Source organism: Cornus florida, unplaced genomic scaffold (genome assembly GCF_030987335.1).
Source record: "Cornus florida cultivar Cherokee Brave unplaced genomic scaffold, ASM3098733v1 CherokeeBrave_3.0.0_Hap2_Chr10, whole genome shotgun sequence".
NCBI classification, from domain to species: Eukaryota; Viridiplantae; Streptophyta; class Magnoliopsida; order Cornales; family Cornaceae; genus Cornus; species Cornus florida.
In genome coordinates this window covers 57,827,151-57,850,187 of record NW_026775580.1, presented here as the reverse complement: position 1 = coordinate 57,850,187, position 23,037 = coordinate 57,827,151, and the positions used below count along the sequence as shown (strand labels likewise).

Sequence of the window (23,037 nt, the reverse complement as noted above, 5' to 3'; positions counted from 1 at the left end):
ATCAGTAGCTAACTGTTCTTATTTTTATTTATTTATATTTTTAAATAATTGCATATATTTAGGGTTAAAATTTTGATAGTTTATTTCATTTTTTGCATGCTTTCTTTAGCAATTATTCATCATGCACTTAGTTAAATTACTTTTTGTTATTCTATTTTTCTGATTTGATGTTAGGATAAATTGTGAATGCAAATACTCCCCCCCTTTTTTTTTGGTAAGATGTGAATGAAAATGCTTGTAAATATTTATGTCAAATTTTTAATTTTTTATCAGAAATTTCCTGACACATTAAAATTTTGTCATTTTAATTTAGGTTTAATAATTTATTTATTTATTTTGTGTTTCATTTGGAAATTTTTGCAATTTACTTTGCTTGCTGCCATCTCTGAAATATTGACTCCGGGGTGAACTTATTCCTATTTTAGTTGAAGGGTGTAGTTCATATAATTCTCTATGTTATTTTATTTTAGTTGGAGGGTTTCTATACATAACCAGTTTTATTTAAAAATTCTAAATCACTCAATAACCCTAAATTTATTTATTTTAATGAACGAAAATCACTAATACTGTAAACCCTAATTTTTCGGATTAACAAATTCGATGTGGAATAAAAATAAATGAAAGACACGTGGGCTCAAAGGGGTGGTATGATTGGTATCACCAAGGAAATAGAAAATGTGTACTGTTGTAAGGTTTTCTTTCATGGTTCAATCGTTATAAATTTTTGGTCAATGGTTCAATTAACCTGGACCACAAGGAAGGACGAAGGAGGACGAGTTTGTTGTCTTTTAGCCAATTAGCCAAATCTTATCGCTCTGTAATTAGTAATGAAATTTTAAATAATCATATGGACGGTGGGTAATGTGGGACCTTATCAAATATCTAAAATTAAATTTAAATATCAACTTGAAATGACAAAAGTGCATTCTCTTCTTTTAACTATCTTAGCCAAACTCTTTACATTCAAGAACTAGCAAGAAAAATTCTCTTCTTTTTGGGATTCTTGGTTTTAAAAAACTGCGGTTAGATGTGTTTGATGACTTAAAAAGTGCATTTAGACCATAAAAATTTCATAAAAAATGTAATTGCGTTCCAGAGAGAGGTAAACTAGCAAGAAGAATTCTCTTCTTTTTGGGATTCTTGGTTTTAAAAAACTGCGATTAGATGTGTTTGATGACTTAAAAAGTGCATTTAGACCATAAAGATTTCATTAAAAATGTAATTGCGTTCCAGAGAGAGGTAGTTAACCTGTTTTTTTTTTTTTTTTTTTTTTTTTCAATTTAATCCATCATTTTTCTTTATAAATACAATTTTATTCCTTATCGATATGCGGGATTGACAATATTCTCATTGTATCTAATAAGCCACACAATATTCTCATTGTATCTAATAAGTCCTATGAAGCACGGACACGGACACGAGATACGGGTACGATATGACACGAATATGGCGATACGGCAAATTTCAAAAAAACAGGACACGGGCACGGCAATAAAATAATATATATATTTATTTTTACTTAATTTTTAATTTATATTTAATAAATACAACTTTTAGGCCAATTATTTAATAAACACAACTTTCAGTCTCAAAATAAAGCCCAAGCGTCATTGAGCCCAAGCCCAATTAGTAACTACTAACTAGTAACTTAACCCTAGCGCACTAACACACTTTATGCCACCACAGTCTTGTGTATGAGAGAGAGAGCGACAAAGCAGATCGCCAATCTGGTGTGTGAGAGAGAAAGCCACAGAGCAGATCCGAACCATCATCCTGCCGATCATTTGCTGGAGAGAGATCCAAGAACAAAGTGTTCAAGTCGATTAAACTCTGAGAGTAGAATAGACTCCATCAAAGTCCGGTGTGTGAAGGGGAACGAAGTAGATCTGATCCGACACCTTCTCGCCGATCAACCAATCCGGTGGCTGCGGCTGCGGCTGGATAAATTCAGGAAGATCCCTGCACTCTTCTAGTCTGTGTATCTCTCTTTCTTTTCTTTTTTTTTTTTTTCTTTTTTTTTTTTTTTTGACAAAAAAGCTGAATTCGTGTCCTATGCGTGTCGCCGGCGTGTCCTTCGCCGCGTCCGGCATGAAAAATATGATAAAAAAATAGGACACCTTTACAGACGTGTCCGACACCGGTTCGACTACCCATTCTCGCGTGTTCGTGCTTCATAGAATAACTCACATAGACACTATAGCATGTGTTAAGTGAAAATTTTAAATAATAAGTCATATTTTTCAGTTGTAACGTGTATTTAAATTAGTTTAATAACAAGTAATTATGCAATGATAACTAGCAATCATGTAATGCGAATGAATCATTCACAATAATATCATACCACATTATTATTAGTGTATGTCTAATATAGTAAATTAATAATAAAAATCAACGGGTCAGTGGTCTAGCGGTATCACTATTACTTCTCAAAGAAAGGTTAGGGTTTCAAACTTCAGAAAAGACAAGTGTGTGTGAATACCAATTAAGAAAAAAATTAGTAATAAAAGTACTTTAAACAACAAAATTAGTAATAAAAGTACTTTAAACAACATTGTTATCAAACAAATTTAAACATTCTTTAAATATAAAAAATAAATACTTTATAAAATGCATCACTAAACACATAACATGCTTTTTATTGACAACAATTTGTGACAGCTATATTATTAAAAAAACTCTTTCATCATTCTAACTGCAATCCCAAACATGTTTTAAAACTGATGTTGCGTGGTGATTTACCCACCCATTTGATTTAAGAAAAATAATTAGATTTTTTGAAATAGGAGTTTGAAGGACATTTTGGACCGGAAAAATAGTTCTCGATCAATATGTAATTATTTTATTCAATTCAATCAAAGTGAAAAATAAATTAAAAAAAAATCATTTTGTTATTTAAGAAATTAAGTATAATTTTTTTTTTCAAAATTACAGCAAAATTATCATGAAAAAAAAAAAAAAAAAATGAAAGGAAGTGAAGAGAAACAGACAACTAATGTGGCTATAATAAGAAATTAAGATATAAGATATACTAATAGGATATCTATATATATATATATATATATATATTTTTTTTTTTTTTTTCTTTTACTCTAAAGAAACTCTTAAATTTAAAATATTTTCCGTTTCGGTGAGTTTTGTACGGATCCCCCCAATCTTCATTGTTCGTGAGTGTTGTGTGTATTTACGGGTATAGCCCTTTATTGGTGCTTGTATTACAAGAATATCATTCGATATGATCGAAGAGAACTCGCTGAGTGTGTGACAAATCAGCAATTACATGGCCCCCGACCTTCGTAATACACAAACACCTGTACTTTCTTTCATTCACAGACACCTGTCTCTCTCTGTGTACTCCTCACTTTTATTCATCTTTGATCTGTGTCACCTATGTTCTCTTCCTTTGTTCTAACCTTATACCATCTCTCCATCAATCGATCTCCAAGACATCACTTTGAACGTAAATTTCAGAGGGTTAAAATATGCCTCCTCAATCATCAGGTAGCTAACTGTTCTTATTTTTATTTTTTTATATTTTTAAATAATTGCATATAATTAGGGTTATAATTTTGATAATTTATTTCATTTTTTTGCATGCTTTCTTTAGCAATTATTCATCATGCACTTAGTTAAATTACTTTTTGTTATTCTATTTTTCTGATTTGATGTTAGGATAAATTGTGTATGCAAATACACCCCCATTTTTTTTTGGGTAAGATGTGAATGAAAATGCTTGTAAAAATTTATGACAATTTTTTAATTTTTTATCAGAAATTTCCTGACACATTAAAATTTTGTCGTTTTAAATTAGGTTTAATTCGGAGAAGCTGATTTGGAATGAGTAGTGTCGGAAAAGAGTAAGTTTTTTTTTTTTTTTTTTTTTTGGTGTTTATTTATTTATTTTGTGTTTCATTTGGAAATTTTTGCAATTTACTTTCTTGTTGCCATCTCTGAAATATTGACTCGGGGTGAATTTATTACTATTTTAGTTGAAGGGTGTAGTTCATATAATTCTCTATGTTATTTTATTTTAGTTGGAGGGTTTCTATACATAACCAATTTTATTTAAAAATTCTAAATCACTCAATAACCCTAAATTTATTTATTTTAATGAACGAAAATCACCAATACTGTAAACCTTAATTTTTCGGATTAACAAATTCGATGTGGAATAAAAATAAATGAAAGACATGTGGGCTCAAAGGGGTGGTATGATTGGTATCACCAAGGACAAATAAAAAATCAATCCCCTAGCTCAAAAATAAAGAAACTACTTTTTATTTATTTATAACAATTCCAGTCTACCAACCAGGGAGAGATTTAGAGAGCTCCAGCTATTCAATTTTTGTAACTATTTTTATCTATTAATGGTCTGCAATCCCCATTTGTTTATTTCATTTTATATATACTCCGTACTATTTTCAGAATCATTAGACTGTTTCTAAAAGGATAAAATTTTACTTTTGTAAGAAAATTGATTATATTTTATTGAATCTTTAATTTTTTTGTGAATTAAAGTGGCCATAAATTCTATTTATATGATAAGTATAGAAATGGAAGACATAGTGGTTTAGAGTTTTGGGGGGAAAAATAATAATCTGAAGAATGATTTATTGGTCTTATTAAAAATTGATATGACTTATTTCAAAGTTACCTAAAATAAAACTAGAAGGCTTTGAATGGTGACATTACATAATTTTACAAACGACTCTACTTTGTACCTTCTTCCTTGTCACAAAAGTTATTATTGTCCAAGGCACTGCTCTAAAGACAAATCGATGGCTTTTGTGTTTGGAGAAGGCTTTTCACCCACCTTCACTCCCACTCCTTGGGACAAACAGTGGAAAAGTTCTGCATGTGCTGGCTAAATAATGTTACACCGACATAATACAGTACCTAGAGAGCTCTTTTAGGTCCTTAGTGGGGTCGGCCTTGAGATTTCAAAAATCTTGAGAGGCCCTAGGCGAACTTTTAAATGCGAGACCCTTAAAAGTTTGAGGCCCTAGCTGACTGCCTGAGTCGCCTATGCCCAAGGCCAACCCTCGGTCACTCCTTAGCAACAACGAATAAAACCCAACTCAATCACTGGTTGCTTATGCCCAGGGTCGGCCCTTGGTCACGCCGAATAAAACCCAACTCAATCACTGGTTGCTTATGCCCAGGGTCGACCCTGGGTCACGCCTTAGTAACGAATAAAATCCAACTCAATCACTTCTCATGTTGCACCATTGACTTCCCTACATAACAAAGAAACAGTACAACCATATATATATACTAGCGAAAGAGCACGTGCAGATATATATATACTAGCAAAAGAGCACGTGCAGATGCACGTGGTGTAAATTCAAGTTATTAATAATATTATAATAATTTTTTTTTAAAAAAAAATTATTTGATCAATGATTAAGTTGATAAACTATAATTTATTTGATTTGATGTTTTTCAATGTGAAGTAAGGAATATGAAAATATATTTTCATATATCATTTATATTGCAAATGAGTTTCTATTTTTAATTTGCGTTTTTGTTACTTGTATTAAATATTTTTTTAGTTTTTATCGTACTTCTATCTATAATCATGTCATGTAGAAATCTCTCAGTAGAGCAATTCTTATATAATTTCACGTTCAAATATTTTAAATGATCATCATGCACCCAAATATATCTTATTTCGCTTCTTGGGCTTTAAACTCAAAACCATGTATATTAAGATATATTTTAAAATATAGATTCTAATCAATTATATATATATATATAATTATCATTTTCTAATCCACATGGATCAAGCACAAAAGGAATAACCTTCCAGCATTTTGCATTATAAGAAACATTATAACATTTTTGTTACGGCTTTCCTTTCATGGACTCTAGTTTGAATGAACTTTCAAAAAATAAATACAATGGAGAAAAAAAGAAGAAAAAAAAGCATTCCAAAGCTCACAGAAACAAGTTGACATACAAATACTATCTAAATTAAGCTATAGTGTTTTAAAAATTGAATTAACAAATTCAAATCAAATGAAAACCAAAACAATTGAAGACTTTGGATAACATGAATAACCAAACTCAAGTCCTCTTTAGGAAAAAAAAAAAAAAAAATGAAGAAGAAGAAGAAGAAGTAAAGTACGTGCAATCCAAAGGAAGAATACAACAAAATACTCATATTCAAATAAGTATTTCAATATGAGTACAAGAAAACTCAATAATTATTAATTTGTTGAACGAAACCTAGCAATCCTTTAATCATCACTAAAATATAATTATTTATATATATATATAATTATCATTTTGTAATCTATATGGATCAAGCACAAAAGGAATAACCTTCCAGCATTTTGTATTGTAAGAAGAAGACTTCTTCTTTCTATAACATTTTTGTTAAGACTTTCCTTTCATGGACTCAAGTTTCTCGAGATGAATGAACTTTCAAAAAATAATTACAATGGAGAAAGAAAAAAGAAAAAATAGCAATCCAAAACTCACAGAAACAAGTTGACATACAAATACCATCTAATTTTTTTCAAAAAACGGGACGAAAGAAGATTAAGCAAAAATGTTTTAAAAATTGAATTAGCAAATGCAAATAAAATGAAAACCGAAACAATTGAAGGCTTTAGATAACATGAACAACCAAACTCAAGTCCTCATTAGAAGGAAAAAAAAAAGAAAAAAGAAAAAAAAAAGAGGAAAGGTATATGTAATCCAAAGGAAGAATACAACAAAATACTCATATTCAAATAAGTATTTCAACATGAGTACAAGAAAACTCAATAATTGTTAATTTGTTAAACTAAACTTAACAATCATTTTATCATCATTACGCCTAATATTAAAATAATTTAATATAAATTCATCACTATGAGTTAAACTGAGTAGATGATTCAAAACAAGCAAATAACTTAACCAAGCTAATTGATGCTCCTGATTTGTCGCACATGAATTCTCATTCTCACTACCAAAGCCAATTGATGAAATATGCTCTTTGATACTTCTTCTTCTTGTGATCCCAACTTGTAATGCTGTTGTTAATATCTAATCTTGCTGCTCCTTCAATATTGGAGCTTGATCTAGTAATTTTTACCTCTATTTATATAATAGACTTTTGTGTTATTGTTCAAAATTTTAAGAGACATCAAATACTATTAAAGTTTGAAAATTTCAAGAATTACAAAAGTTTTGCATTAAACATAAAAATAATAAACTTTTAATGAAATTTAAGGTTAAAAATTCCAAGAGGTTGTACACGTTTTGTAATCCACTTTTAATGACATTTTTTTAGGTTGAAAATCTCAAAGGTTATCGACCGTTAAAAACATAAAATGAAATTCAAGTAATTAATGTCCACTAATACTTTTGAATGAAATTGGATAATTTAAAGTTAAAAAAAAATAGTTAAGAAATAATTGGTTGGAGATTTTAAGTATCAAAATAAAAATAATACAGTTTTAATAAAATTTAAGGTTGAAAATTCCAAGGCACCATTTCACTTCTAATCAGATTAAAAAAATGTTTTTTGAATTTTCCTCAACTTTTTTTCATAAAATATTAGGTCATATATAATATATACATTTATAATCTATATTATTAATGAGGCATGATTCTTTATGCTTTAATCAACTTTTTTTGTTTTAATCTTTCTGGAGGCATTTTAAACTATTATATATAGTTGATATATACATTAATAAAATTTCTAAATTTAAAATAACAAAAAATATTTGGAAATAGAGAAAATATTTGAAGTTGGGTAGATGTGTGTTTTAAAAACAAAAAATGGTACATTTTTTCTTTTCCCTTTTACGTTTTCTTTTTTTGTTTGTTGTGCGTTTTTATTGTTTTGTTTTTTTTTTTTTTTTTTTTTTTTAACAAAGTTTTTTTGGGTGGAAATTTTTGGGAAGGAACGGATTTGCTTTTAAATATGATTAATCTCTTAATTCCAATAGTCACATATGATTAATGAGTGTATATATATATTTTTATTATTTCTTATCATATTTAACAATTTTGAATTAGAGTATTTATTTAATGGTTAAAATAAAGAGTTAATAAAAATATTTTTTATAACTAAATACACATATACCGGAATCAATATTAAGAAAAAAGTGAAAAAAAAAAGAAAACATTTTTTATCCCACTTCTTAAAAAGCAACCCATTTTCCTTCTCCAAAACTTCCATGCCCTAATCCACAATATTAAAAAAAAGAAAAGAAAAAAATACTAAAAGTGTAAAGAATTTCTTAACATTTTTTAATTTCAAATTTTAACGTGTAAAACACTTTCTCTATTTCTTAATATTTTTAATTCGTTTTTCATAAAAATGTCTCATTAAATTATGTAATTATTCATATCATAATGGTACATTTTTTTTGTTGTTGCAATTCTTGAACTTCTAACACAATAGTATGGAGATATTCAGGTTCTCATTAAATCATGTAATAATTCATACCATAATGAGAATATATCTATATCTATATATATATATATATATATATTTGTTGAAAGGTATTTTTTGGTTACATATATTTATACCTAAAATAATTTATTTTTTATTCTAAAAAAGTAAAGAATTTTTTGAATTTCTAAATGTTTTTCATATTTGTTAAATAAAATAATTTTGTTAGATGTATCTTTTTGGTTATATATCTATACCTAAAATAATATATTTTTTATTCTAAAAGTGTAAAGATTTTTTTGAATTTCTAAACTTTTTTCATATCTCCTAATCCACAATATTTAAAAAAAAAAGAAAAAATACTAAAAGTGTAAAGAATTTCTTAACATTTTTTAATTTTAAATTTTAATATGTAAAACACTTTCTCTCTATTTCTTAATATTTTTAATTTATTTTTCATAAAAATGTCTCATTAAATTTTGTAATTATTCATACCATAATGATACATTTTTTTTATTGTTGCAATTCTTGGACTTCTAACACAATAGTATGGAGATATTCAGGTTCTCATTAAATCATGTAATAAGTTATCATAGAAACTTATTTATAATTATCATTTTTAGAGGTTTTTAAAGAGCCCAAAATATATACAAACTCTTTTCTAAAAAGGTGAAAAATGTATAAAAACAATTAAAAAAATCTATACGTCGTTTATATTTATAGATAATTTAATTTGGACCATAAAAACTCTTAATTAACGTCTTCCATGAAAAGGAAACGTTTAGGAATAGGTAATAATTACATTCTTTTATAAAAAAGGTGAAAAAGATGAAAGATTGAGAAAAAAACATAAGAGAAAAAAATAATAACAGAATATCACAGCCACAGAGTGAATTTTTTGCAGACATTCTCACCAAACAAGTAAAGAATGGAAACAAGCATACACCACGAGTGAAATCCTTTTTTGTAGATATTCTCACCAAACAAGTAAAGAATGGAAACAAACAAAATGTCAAAAGCAATATTGTAATTGTGGCAACAGTATTCACATTTACCAGGAAAAAAAGTTACCCTAATAGGAAAATGTCATTATGTCACAAGCGATCGTTGGAGCACAGCGTGACGTTTGTGGCGTTTCCAATTAACACGGCTGGGCAAGACCTAATTTATAAAAGCAAAAAAAAAAAAAAAAATCAAATCTTGAGTTAGTTTTTGAACTTTTTACCTTGTTTATTCTCGTCAAACAAACATATAAAAAGGAACAAAAACTTAACACCTTTACAACGCAATTCAACGAAAATCTATATACTTTTAGAGTACAAATCAATGAAAATCAAAAGGAAAATTTACCTTGATAGCAAAATGTCAAAAGCAATATTGTAATTGTTGCAACACAGCCAAATCTAAGAGGATCAAATGAAGAGTTGAGATTTTTAATAAATAAAATTTGGAAATTAATGAATATTAACAACAAAATACATTTTTTTTTTGGTGAATAAAAATTATTGTATTAACATAGAAGCAAAATAAATTAACCTTTTCGAGCTCTTTGCAAGAGGTTCTCGTAATTTTTGTATTATTTGAATCTTGTCTAATGATATTTTTATCTCTTGCAATGAAACTGCAGTCGTTTTTTCCCTTCCGCTAGTCATAAAGACAACATTTATGTCCAAGAGAATCAAAACAAAATATAAGATCCAAGGAAATAAACCATGAATAACAATAAGAAGGTTTGCAATGGAGATTGCTTGAGTTAGAAATGAAAATACAATCATAAAATTAATTAAATTTTCAAATATAACTAAAATTTGAATAGTGAAGCAACAATTAGTATAATGATTAAAATGGTCCATTGGTGTATCATCTTTAAAGAATGAATAAAAAGTGAAATTGGGAAGGTTACCCCTTCAAATTCTATATTAAATACAATTTTTCCAATTTCATATATTTTTTATTTAAAAAAAATTGAAATCACAAAAGACTAAATAAACTACTTCAGTATAAAACAAGAAAACAAAATACTAACAAAAAAAGTCGAATTTGGTTTGGTCTACCCATTAAGGGATATATAATGTATATTGGGAGATTTGTTGATTTAGTTTTATCATAAATGATGACATGCATTATCTTTAATGAAAAAAAATTGAAACTTTAAAGAATGAGCAAAATTTGAAATTGAAAATTGGTCCTTCAACTTCTATATTAAATATTCTCTTCATATTTAAAGTGAATTTAAATTTTAAATTAATTACTCTCTTTTAATATCATATTTTTTTATTTTTAATTATTTTGTATTTTTAAGAAATCTAGAATAAAAATTATTGTATCAAACATAGAAGCCAAAGAAACTAACCTTTTCGAGCTCTTTGAAAGAGGTTTTCGTAATTTTTGTATTATTTCAATCTTGTCTCATGATATTTTTATCTCTTGCAATGAAACTGCAATTGTTTTTTCCCTTCCGCTAGTTAAAAAGACAACATTTTTATGTCCAAGAGAATCAAAATAAAATATAAGATCCAAGGAAATAAACCATGAATAACAACATGAAGGTTTGCAATGGAGATTGCATGAGTTAGAAATGAAAATACAATCATAAAATTAATTAAATTTTCAAATATAACTGAAATTTGAATAGTGAAGCAACAATCAGTACAATGATTAAAATGGTTCATTGGTGTATCATCCTTAAAGAATGAATAAAAACTGAAATTGGGAAGGTTGCCCCTTTAAATTTTATATTAAATACTATTTTCCCAATTTCATATATTTTTTTATTTAAAAAAAATTAAAATCACAAGAGACTAAATAAACTATGTTAGTATAAAACAAGAAAACAAAATACAAAGAAAAAGTCAAATTTGATTTGGTCCACCCATTAAGGGATATATAATGTATAGATCACACAGCCTTCTTATTGGGAGATTTGTTGATTTAGTTTTATCATAAATGATGACTTGCATTATCTTTAAAGAATGAACAAAAATTGAAACTTTAAAGAATGAAAAAAATTTGAAATTGAAAATTGGTCCTTCAACTTCTATATTAAATATTCTCTTCATATTTAAAGTGAATTTAAATTTTAAATTAATTACTCTCTTTTAATATCATATATATTTTTTTTATTTTAAAAAAATCTAAAAGTGTTAAGAAATTACTTACACTTTTAGAATAGTGAATTTAAAGTGAATTTAAATTTTAAATTAATTACTCTCTTTTAATATCAAATTTTTTTATTTTTAAAAATCTAAAAGTGTTAAGAAATTACTTACACTTTTAGAATAGTATAGATATAGATAGGTATAGATATACATGCAATTGGAAATTACTTACACTTTTAGATTTTTTAAAAATAAAAAAAATATGATACTAAAAGAGAGTAATTAATTTAAAATTTAAATTCACTTTAAATATGAAGAGAATATTTAATATAGAAGTTGATCTATACATTATATATCCCTTAATGGGTGGACCAAACCAAATTCGACTTTTTTTTGGTATTTTATTTTCTTGTTTTATACCGACGTAATTTATTTAGTCTCTTGTCATTTCAATTTTTAAAAAATAAAAAAATATATGAAATTGGAAAAATAGAATTTAATATAGAATTGAAAGGGCAACCTTCCCAATTTCAGTTTTTATTCATTCTTTAAAGATGATACACTAATGGACCATTTCTAATCATTGTACTAGTTGTTGCTTCACTATTCAAATTTCAGTTATAGTTGAAAATTTAATTAATTTTATGATTGTATTTTCATTTCTAACTCATGCAATCTCCATTGCAAACCATCGTGTTGTTATTCATGGTTTATTTCCTTGGATCTTATATTTTATTTTGATTCTCTTGGACATAAATGTTGTCTTCATGACTAGCGGAAGGGAAAAAACGACTCTAGTTTCATTGCAAGAGATAAAAATATCATGGGACAAGATTGAAATAATGCAAAAATTACGAGAACCTCTTGCAAAGAGCTCAAAAAGGTTAGTTTCTTTTGCTTCTATGTTGATACAATAATTTTTATTCACCAAAAAAAATAAGATATTTTGTTGTTATTTATTAAAAACGTCAACTCTTCATTTGATTCTCTTAGATTTGGCTGTGTTGCAATAATTACAATATTGTTTTTGACATTTTGCTATCAAGGTAAATTTTCCTTTTGATTTTCATTGATTTGTACTCTAAAAGTATATAGATTTTCATTGAATTGTGTTGTAAAGGTGTTGAGTTTTTGTGTATGTTTGTTTCCTTTCTATATCTATATGTTTGTTTGCCGAGAATAAACAATGTAAAAAGTTCAAAAACTAACACAAGATTACATAGATATCTACATAATATATATAGAAGAAAAATAAAAAATTAAAATTAAAAAAAAATAAAAAATAAAAAATTGGCGGAAGTAAGCTTACGATTTCATTACCAGAACGAAGTTTTTCTCATACTCAGGACTTTCTTAAGTAGTATCGTCTTCTTTATAAAAGTAAGAGTAGAAAAAAATAATGATTATGCAAGTGAAAAATTCAAACGGAAAATGAGGGCAAAGATATTCTTATGCATGTATGTGTAACACAATTTATTAAAATTAAATAGAAAGATGGAAAGTCAAGAGTTGTAACTCTTGAAATAAATACAAGATATTTTTTTATTTGAAATAAATAAAAATGTATAAATGTTATATATATATAGAGAGAGAAAGATATTCGTGTTTAAGTGTAAGGCAATTTATAAAAATTAAATAGAAAGATGGAAAGTCAAGTAACTCTTGAAATAAATGCAAGATTTTTTTGATATAAAAAAAATGTAAATTTTTTAAGAAATTCACATAATGGTTTACACTTTTAGAATAAAATTAAGATAAAATATACATTAAGAAGAAATTTAATAAAAGGTAATTTACCTTTAAAATGTATTAATTCTTGATTTTAATAAATATAAAATAGACTTGTGATTTAGGAAAAAAATTAATAAAGGTAATTTAGTTTTTAAAGGTATTACCTTTTTGTTTTAATTCATATAAAATAATTTATAATTAATGAAAATGTATCTAAATAATTATAGAAAAAAAAATGCTTACATATAAGTAGTATTAATGCTGGATGGGACAACTCAAACGACATAACTGTTGAATGATTAAAAGATTTTAATGTAAAGTATTTAATAAAAATTATTTTGTATTTTTTTAAAATCTAAAAATGTTAAGAAATTAGTTACACTTTTAGAATAGTATAGATATAGATATAGATATAGATAGATAGGTATAGATATACATGCCTAAAAAACAATACCGGTCTCTCACATCTAAATATGACCTCGTCCTTATCGTATTAACTACTAATGTAGAACCATGTTACTTATAATATTAGAAAATTAACTGATTCAATATATATATATATATAAATCCTCCTAGCAAGAAATTGACACTCTCATTAACTTCAATTATTGTCTCACTTTAAAAGATAAAAGAAATACCATGGACTTGAGAAAAAAAAAAAAAATTGTTAGTTGTGTTAATAATTTAACAACTATCTTAATGTCAAAAGAACCCTAAAAATCACCTATTTGGCAACTGCTGTTAAAAAATTACAAAATTAGGCAGCCTTCAAATAACTCTTGAAAACACGAAAGCAAATGCCTAAACGTTCATCATAAATTGGTCTTTATGAGCAAAATTGGGCCACTTTGTCTCGTCTCGAAACGTGTCAATAGTCTGGATTGGGCTTCAATTGATTTAAATGATTCAAATTGTTATTAATTGATGTACTCTTCTAGAAATTTTCAAAAGAGGAAAAACTTTGACATATTATCTGAGCACTCTGATAAAATCTAGATTGATTTCTTTACATGACGTGAAAAATATTTGTATATATCTAGAAAGAAGAAAATATTTCAAGAATGTAACTCTAAAATAATCTATAAGAAAAGGTGGGAGTCCAAACTAAACTAAACTAGTAACTTAAGCCTGAAGTGCTTGAAATTTACTTTTTTTAATGTCTACATTATCACAATTATCCTACTACTGCATTATCTAAATTATCCTTGAGTGTTTGTCTATCATCTAACCAATTTAATCCATTGACCAAACGGTCTTACCGTCTACTTAAATTCTGCCCATTCTGCCCCCAAACACACTAACCATTATAAATAATGGTGTCACTTGCGTGCTAGGTTGCAGAACCCATATGTCTCACCCATCAATTTGGCACAAACTTGCGCATCAGATTTTGTCTCATTACAAGAAGTACTGACTAACTGCATGATGGGGAGTTATCGACTGAGTGAGCGTGAAGGATGGAGAAGGTGAAGGCTGAGACTAACAAAGTCTCGAAAGCTAAGACTAACAAAAGAGAAAGAGATAGATAAAGCGCGAGCGAGCATTCCGCATAACATGACGGATTACGCACTTTGTGCAGTGCAGCTGATAGCACACATCGATGCTGAACTACAAATGCAGATGAGAAGATCAGCTTAATTATAAAAAGCTGATTATAGCAAACGACCAAGCATGTTACTTGGTGTTTCTTGTTTTTATTAGTTGGTCATCGTTTTCTAATAGTTCATCCTCTGTGTTAGCAAGTATGGTTCATTTGGGTGTGTTCTTTTGTGTTAACAATTCATTTGGGGTGTGAGGGGGTTATAAAGAGACTCGAGAACTGCAAACGAGCAAGCAAGTATTGTTACATGTGCAAGTATGGTTGTGCGAGGGCTATAAAAAAGACTCGAGAAGAGCAAACGAGCAAGCAAGTATTGTTTATTGTGTTTTCTCTTTTTATTAGTTGATCATCGTTTGTTCATCCTGTGTGTTAGCAAGTATGTTTCATCAAATGAAGGCACTTCCATGTTCTTAAAATATTCAAATTAATGAATAAAAAAGTGTCATTTGTTTTTTACTTTTATTTTTTTTATTAAATTTATATCAAATAGAATAAATCAAGCTCACAATCTTCTTCATTAATGTCATATACACATCTATACCACTTAATTGAAATAACTTTACCCAACAATCTCATTTCAATGTAAAAGTTGGAGGCTTTAGTATCTCTGGAAACAAGAACACTGTGGGCATTCTTTGCCAACACAAAAAAAAGAAAAAAAAAAAGAAAAATGCAACAATTTTAAGAAATCATAATAATTATCAAGAATGTGGCATTGTTTCCCCTAAAATTTTGTGAATTCAATATAGTTGCATCTTGGTGTGTTGAAGATTTACTGGAAATGAATATGAAGACATAGAGAATATGCTCTATGATAATAATTTCAATACGCCCCTTCAAATTCTAGATGGGATTACAAGAACAACTTGGTTTTGATACCATGTTAAATTTTGGATACGGAAATAAGAAATGCAAATAAGAAAAAAGGAAGAGAGAAAGATGGAGAACACAGACATATACATGGTTTGACACTAAGGCCTACATCAATAGACAAAAAGCTACTAAGAGCTACATTTCTATTATTCAGATCTATCTATTGCTTGAGTATAAAGAGCCTATATATAGGCATGATAAAGATAAGAATATATGGAAAGTGTACAATAGTCAAAGGAGTAACTATGATTGGTGAAGGATTTTGCTCCACTGTTATATAGAAATATTTATAATTAGAAGGAAATTGACCAGATCATCATGATCGGAGGATTTTGCTCCACAATTATATAATTTATTTTTATTTTTATTTATTTATTTATTTTTTCAACACTCACCCTCAAATTATAGCATGAATATCATGAATGCCTAACTTGCTAAAGAAACGCCTTGAAAGATGATGAGAAGGTGTCCGGAACAAAATCAGGAAATTGGCCAGATCTTACTAGGGAAAATGATCAAATCTTGCCGGGGAAAATAAACTAGAACTTGTCGGGAAAAAATGGTCGGAACAACACCGAGGAAAGGCTGGAACTACACCTGGAAAGGCCGGAACTAAGTCAGGAAATGAATGTGAAGACATAGAGAATATGCTCCATGATAATAATTCCAATACTCCCCCTTAAATTCTAGATGGGATTATAAGAACAACTTGATTCTGATACCATGTTAAATTTTGGATGCGCAAAATAAGAAATGCAAATAGGAAAAGGGAAGAGAGAAAGATGGATAACACAGGCATATATATGGTTCGGCACTAAGGCCTACGTCCGTGGACACTGAGCCAATAAGGGTTATATTTATATATTTTAGATCTATCTATTGCTTGAGTACAAAGAGCCTATATATAGGCATGGTAAATATAAGAATATTTGGAATGTGTACAATAGTCAAAGGAGATACCATGATTGGTGGAGGATTTTGCTCCACAATTATATAAAAATATTTATATATTTCAACATGGTGCAAGGAAACAAAGGGAGTCTGGGGTTGCATATAGGGATTAGACTTAAGTCACATAAAACGGAAGCGCGAAAGTGTCAAATCTAAAAAAATTTGAGAGCGGGAGTGCCTTGAGAGTGTTTGTATATTTATTTATTTGTACTTATTCTGTTAATGCATTAATATTTTAATTTATTAAATATTATTTTTTTAATATTATATATTTAAAAGTAATGAGATATTTATAAAAATAATTTTTTATAAATTAAAATTACAAAACAATAATTATAATTTTTAATTGTGTTCATTATATCACAAACATCTACAACCTAATGGAAGTTTCTTTTGGTTCTCAATAAAAGGTTCTAGGTTTAATTCCTGTTAAAGTAGAGAGAGAGAAATTTATGATTGTATTGATGTATGATTACAAGAGTACAAAGGGGTTTATATAAGAGAGGTCACGTGTGGAGAGCAAGTAAACCCCATATATGGTAATGCTATACATGGTAATAAGGGTAGGTGAAGATAGCTAACCTTAACCTTACAATACAATACATAATATAATCTAACAGCCCCCCTTCAAAGTCAAGGTGGGTTATATGAAGTCATCTTGAGTTTGAAAACAAGATCTTTGAAGCGGCCTGGCGAAAGCGATTTAGTGAAGATATTTGCTACCTAATCATAAAAAGTAAGGGCCGTTTAGGTCATTTTCTTGAGCCAAGGATTTTAAAAGTGCATTATATTTATTTTAAGTTAATTAGAAGCGACGGGATTAATTTTAGAATTTTTCGGAAGTCGGGATGATTTCCTGGCTCAGGAACTTCTCTCGGGTCTGCCATTTTCATTGAGGAGTATTGTGGACATTTCATACACATAAACATACATCTATATCGACACATTAAGGTAGATATTTTGGGGACATTGCAAGTGAATAGCAAGGGAAAGGTAGTAACTTTACTAAAGTTGGAATTAGCCATGGCTTGACAAGTGGCATGAGGAGGACCACTCGTTCCTTTGGAAGACCAACCACCCCTCCTCTTTCTTTACCATTCTCAGCCATATCTTCTTTCTCTCTAGTTTCTTCCTCATTCTCTCTCTTTATATCTAGAAGTTTATATGTAACTATGTGGCTCTATGTTTCAAATTCAATTTTGAGAGCTTTAGAATGTGATTCGGGTAGAGAGCAAGAAGAAGAAGTTAGGAGTACACAACAAGAGCTTTCATTTGGCACCAATCTTGCTAGGGCTTGGAGGGATTTCGAATTTGGGGTTAGCCTTAGGGCTTGTTTGGCTTGGCTAAGGCCTTGTTTGGCTAGCACACCTTGAGGTAGGGGTTTTCTAAGCCTTCAAACTTTGCCTCATTGAACAAAAATACTTGAACCCCCATTGAATTTGTGCTTATGTATAGAAATACGAATTTAAAATGACTATGTTGATTATTAAAACATGCCAGTGTATAGTACAAGAATATGGTTATTTTCATGCCAAAGATGTGTATAACACGACCTTGGTGCAAAAGTTGTTTAAATGATGATTATAGCATGATTTGTGATGATATGATTTTATGAAGAGCATGATTGTGATTAAATCAAATGAGAATGCCACGCTTGTGATTCTAATGTGGAAAATGCTAATGAAATGCCATGTTAAGTTAATTTACTTGAAAATGCCATTTTCATACCATTGATGCATGTGCATGGCATGGTGGGAATTTTAAATGAGAAAGAGAATGGACCAATATAGAATGGTGAGAAAGTTGAATAAGAATGAAAAGTGAGCCATCTTAGAATGGGTGGAAAAGAGGAAATTTAGAATTGAATCAGGTATCGCGAGCCCGGGGCTAACTTGACCTAGAAGGAGCACGGTCCGATGTAGGAGGTGTAACGTTGGTACTAAGCCCCAAATGGTTACTAGATTTGGAACCTGGGATAGTATCAATCTCGTATCCATAAAGTTGGTTAGCGTAGTATAAACAAACACTAAAATAGCCTCGACAAGGGCTCCACAAGCTAAGTATCTCTAATTTATACACATGCAAGATATTCACAAACTTGAAACCAGGACATCGAAAACTTACTGAGAGTCTTTTAGACTTACAAATTTGCTAGCTTTCCTACGGCAGGCCTTGAGTACCTAGAATCTCACAATAAAACTTGAAACACAAATTAATCGAAACCAACGAGAAAATATCCACAAGAACATAATATTCACAATCAAACCAAAGTTAATCCTAGAACCTCGGTTGTAAAACCGTTTGCAGTCCCCAGCAACGGCGCCAAAAATTGATCAGTTGTCAATTATACATTAACCTTTGCAATAGCACAAATCATTGTAAAATAGGGCTATCGAACCACTGGGACTGCTAGTTCATGGCAACCACCTAAAATCACTTTTAGAATGATAAAAGGGGGTTGTAGAGTTTTGTTGGTTTGTCACTAAAATTAAGGGTTTAAATTGCATAAAACAATAACTTGCAAGAACTTTAGAGAAAAGGAATTCAGAAATAGAAGGCTAGGGAAGTGAATCCACTCCAATCCTTCAATAAGCATGCTATGACATGATTTACTTAGGGAAATAACACACACACACACACAAACACACACACACACACACACACACACACACATATATATATATAAAACTATGGAATGCAATAACACAAAATTGTTACATTACCTTCAAGAAATATATGAAATCAATAGGCAAGAATAACCTACCAAAGCATCACATGTTTTGGCTACCTAAACTAAGATGTAACCTTGGACATGCTCACTAAGCAAAAGGTTATCAAGTCCTTGATCACATAATAAAAGCACATGAAATAGAAATCAAGAATAATCTATCAAAGGAAGGCCCTAAGCAATAGATTATCAAATTTCCTAAATATTATGCCAATAAAAACACTTCCATAAACTCATCTCCATTGTCACAATGAAAATGTAGCAATATAATCATGAGAGAAAAACAATCTAAGAGAAGATATTTAACTCAAAATGATCATTAATAGACATTGAAGTTCTTTACATCAAATAAAGTGCTCTAGTTCATGGAAATGTCACATATATACATTAAACCCCCAAATATAAATCAAAACAAAGCAATGCTTACAAAATGAAGCTTCATCACCTTCCTAGATAGGGAGTTAGTTACCCATGAAGATAAAGAATGAAGAAGAAGATAAAGAATGAAGAAGAAGATAAAGAATCCCTCTCCATTTTCACACTTTAAGCTTAAGAACACCCAAAACCCTCCAAACTCCCTATTTCTCTTTCTAGAACTTAGCCAAATGTATGAGATATGGAAAAATACAAACCTCCCCCCTCTTATCTAGGCAAAAACCTACTTCTATCCACTCCATCATGAACTCCAACCACCCTAGAAGTCATTTGGACCACAAAAAATGCAGAGGGAACAAAGTTCAACATAAAAGCAGGAGCAGGTGATCTGCTACCTGCAAATCGGCAGGGGCCCGTGGAACTGGCTGCGGGGGCCCGCGAGGAAGCGCGAGGCCCCGCGGATGAATGTAGCACACTAGAGTAATTGGTGGGTGCCTGCAGTGGTGCGGCGGGCGCCCGCGGAGCCTTGACTTCAAAAACTCTCAGCCTTCTCTTTAGCCTCCTTGGTTGGTCTAGTGATGTGGTCATCATTTTGAATGCAATGCCACAACATTCATACACATGATGGCTCAAGGAACTTGGCTCAAATAACAGTCCCCAGCAACGGCTTGCTTTGATTCTTCAAAAGATTGTCAAAACTGTTCCTTTAGCTACATTCGGGGGAACCAATCTGAAAATAAACGAAAATAAACAAATAAAGCTAAACTATACATTATTATCAACTAATGGACTTAACTAATGCAAATAAGGGCATTTGAATATGCAATATTCGGCATTTATCAATACTTGAGCTTTTCCAATAGTAGCTTAAGCTCAAGCTTAGATGGAGACTCTAAAGAAGGAATAAGCGGAGTACTAGAAAGTGGTGGAAGAGGCTCTAACCTAGATTTTCATGGAGGAAACTCTGTGATAGGAGTGGCATTGAGCAAAGAATTCACTTCAGCTATTGAAGAATCAATATCGAAATCTTCATAATTGAAGTGATTCAGACAAGCTTCTAAAGGATCATTGGATAAAATAGTTGGGAGTGATTCCTCAACCAACTCATTAATAACATCAAGGAAGAAGCATTCACTATCATCGTGGGGATGACGAATAGCATTGAAGTTTTTTAACTTGACTTTCATATTCCCAAAAGATAAATCTATAGCTCCAGTCCTACAGTTAATGCAAGCATTTGCTGTGGCTAGAAAAGGTCGCCCAAGAATGACTGGAATATACTTTTTGGAATCATGGATCAGTTCTATATCAAGAACTAGAGAACTTATCCACTTTTATGAGTACATCTTCAATAATACCTCGTGGTTGTCTGACAGAACGATCAGCAAGCTATAAAACAACTGACATAGGTTTTAACTCTCCCAAACCTAACTTCTCATACACCGAGTAAGGAATAAGATTCATACTTGCTCCAAGGTCAAGAAGCGCTTGCTCTATCACATTGTTTCCAATGAAGCAAGAAATTGTAGGAGCACCAGGATCTTTAACCTTGAGAGGAGTGTTATACTTAAGAATAACACTGACCTGCTTGGTGAGACAAACAAGCAGAGGAAGATTGATTTTGACATGTTTAAAGACCTCCATTATATCTTGAATTTTCTCCCGTTGTTTACCAAAGTGGGAGGGTTCCTTGAGACGTTCAGGATAAGGCACTTTTGTCTCATAAGCTATCTCATGGGTAGGAGTAGATGAAGAAGTGACTCCACCTTCAACTCCTCTTGTAGATTGTGGAATAGAATTTGAGGAAACATCTTTAGGATGTGGATTATGAATGATAGGAACAATGTGAATCCTAAGCCTTTCTTTTTCATCCTGTCCTTTTTCAACTTGGTTATCAACCACTCTACCACTCCTCAATGTAGTGAAAGCCTGAACTTGCTCATAATGAATACCTGAGGAATTGGTTTCATCAATCATGTGAGTTTGCCTTTTCGGGTTGGCTATTAGCTGACGAGGCAACTTTCCATCCTCTCTTTGAGATAGAGTACTTGCTATTTGCCCAACTTGTGCCTCTAGCTTTGCTATGGCCTGAGAATAAGTATTAAGAAGTTGGGTATTGGCTTTAATTTCAACAAGAACATTGAGTACTTGTTCCTCAAAAACAAAATTTTTAGGAGGAGGTGGAAGATTAAGAGCTTGAGTGGGTTGATTCCTAAACTGAGGTGGGCGGTAAATACCAGATTGGTTGAAAGAATTATTTTATGGCATAGGATTGGATGAATTTTGGTATTGCCCCCGAGATTAGGCAGCAGTGTTTCCTTGATTTTGATTACACCATGATAGATTGGGATGATATCTCTAGCCACGATTATATGTAGAAGAATATGGATTATAAGCTGGTCTAGAGAATGTAGCATTCATTTGCTCCTATGGGATCTCAGATGATTGTCACAGCATAGGGCAAGTGTCAGCAAAATGGTTGGGATTAACACAGATTGAACAAACCTCCTTTGGCAAGGCAGTTTGTGGATTAGCAACAGGAGCAAAGCCAGATGATAAGATTTGATCGAACCTACGATTCAAGGCTTCTATTTGACCGACGAACTCACTAGATTTATCTACCTCATAAAGTTTTTCAACCTTATGCATTCCAGGTGAAGACCTAGACCTAGAGGAAGAAGCATGTTGCACTGAGTTTTCACTTAAGGCCTCAAACAGTTCCCAAGCGTCAGCTGGACTCTTACGCAGAAAAGCTCCATTACTGGATGCATCAACCATATTTCTATACGAGTCTGTAAGACTATCATAGAAAATCTGTATTAAGTGCCATTAAGCAATATCATGGTGTGGACACTTTTTTAGAAGATCATTATATCTCTCCCATGCATCATGGAACTATTCTCGTGGGATTTGGGAAAATGCCATGATTTTTCTTCTAATTTGTGTGGTTTTTTACCCACAGTGTAGTATTTCTTCAAGAACTCTTGTTGTAACATGTCCCATGTAGATATGGAATTTGTTAGAAGGGACTGCAACCAAGTTTTTGCTTTGTCCTTAAGAGAGAATTGGAAAAGACGCATTCTGAATGAATCATTCGTAAGAGTGGTCAACTTGGTAGTTGAACACAATTCCAAAAATACATCCAAGTGCTTATAGGGATCCTCTGTAGTATACCCATGGAAGGTAGGAAGTATTTGGGTGGTAGGAATGAAATGGTCCCTCAATTGTGGTTGTGGTGGAAGAACAGGTGGATCCCGTTCTCCATTACCATTACCATTATTATCCGGTGCATTAC

General features: G+C 30.4%; 1 non-coding gene across 1 annotated transcript; it reads left to right on the top strand.

Annotated features, from left to right (window-relative positions):
- Positions 1-22,578: 22,578 nt before the first annotated feature.
- On the top strand, positions 22,579-22,684 carry LOC132280301 (small nucleolar RNA R71). The gene has a single exon (XR_009471542.1). It is a non-coding gene; the product is annotated as a small nucleolar RNA R71 (small nucleolar RNA).
- The last annotated feature ends 353 nt before the right edge of the window (positions 22,685-23,037 follow it).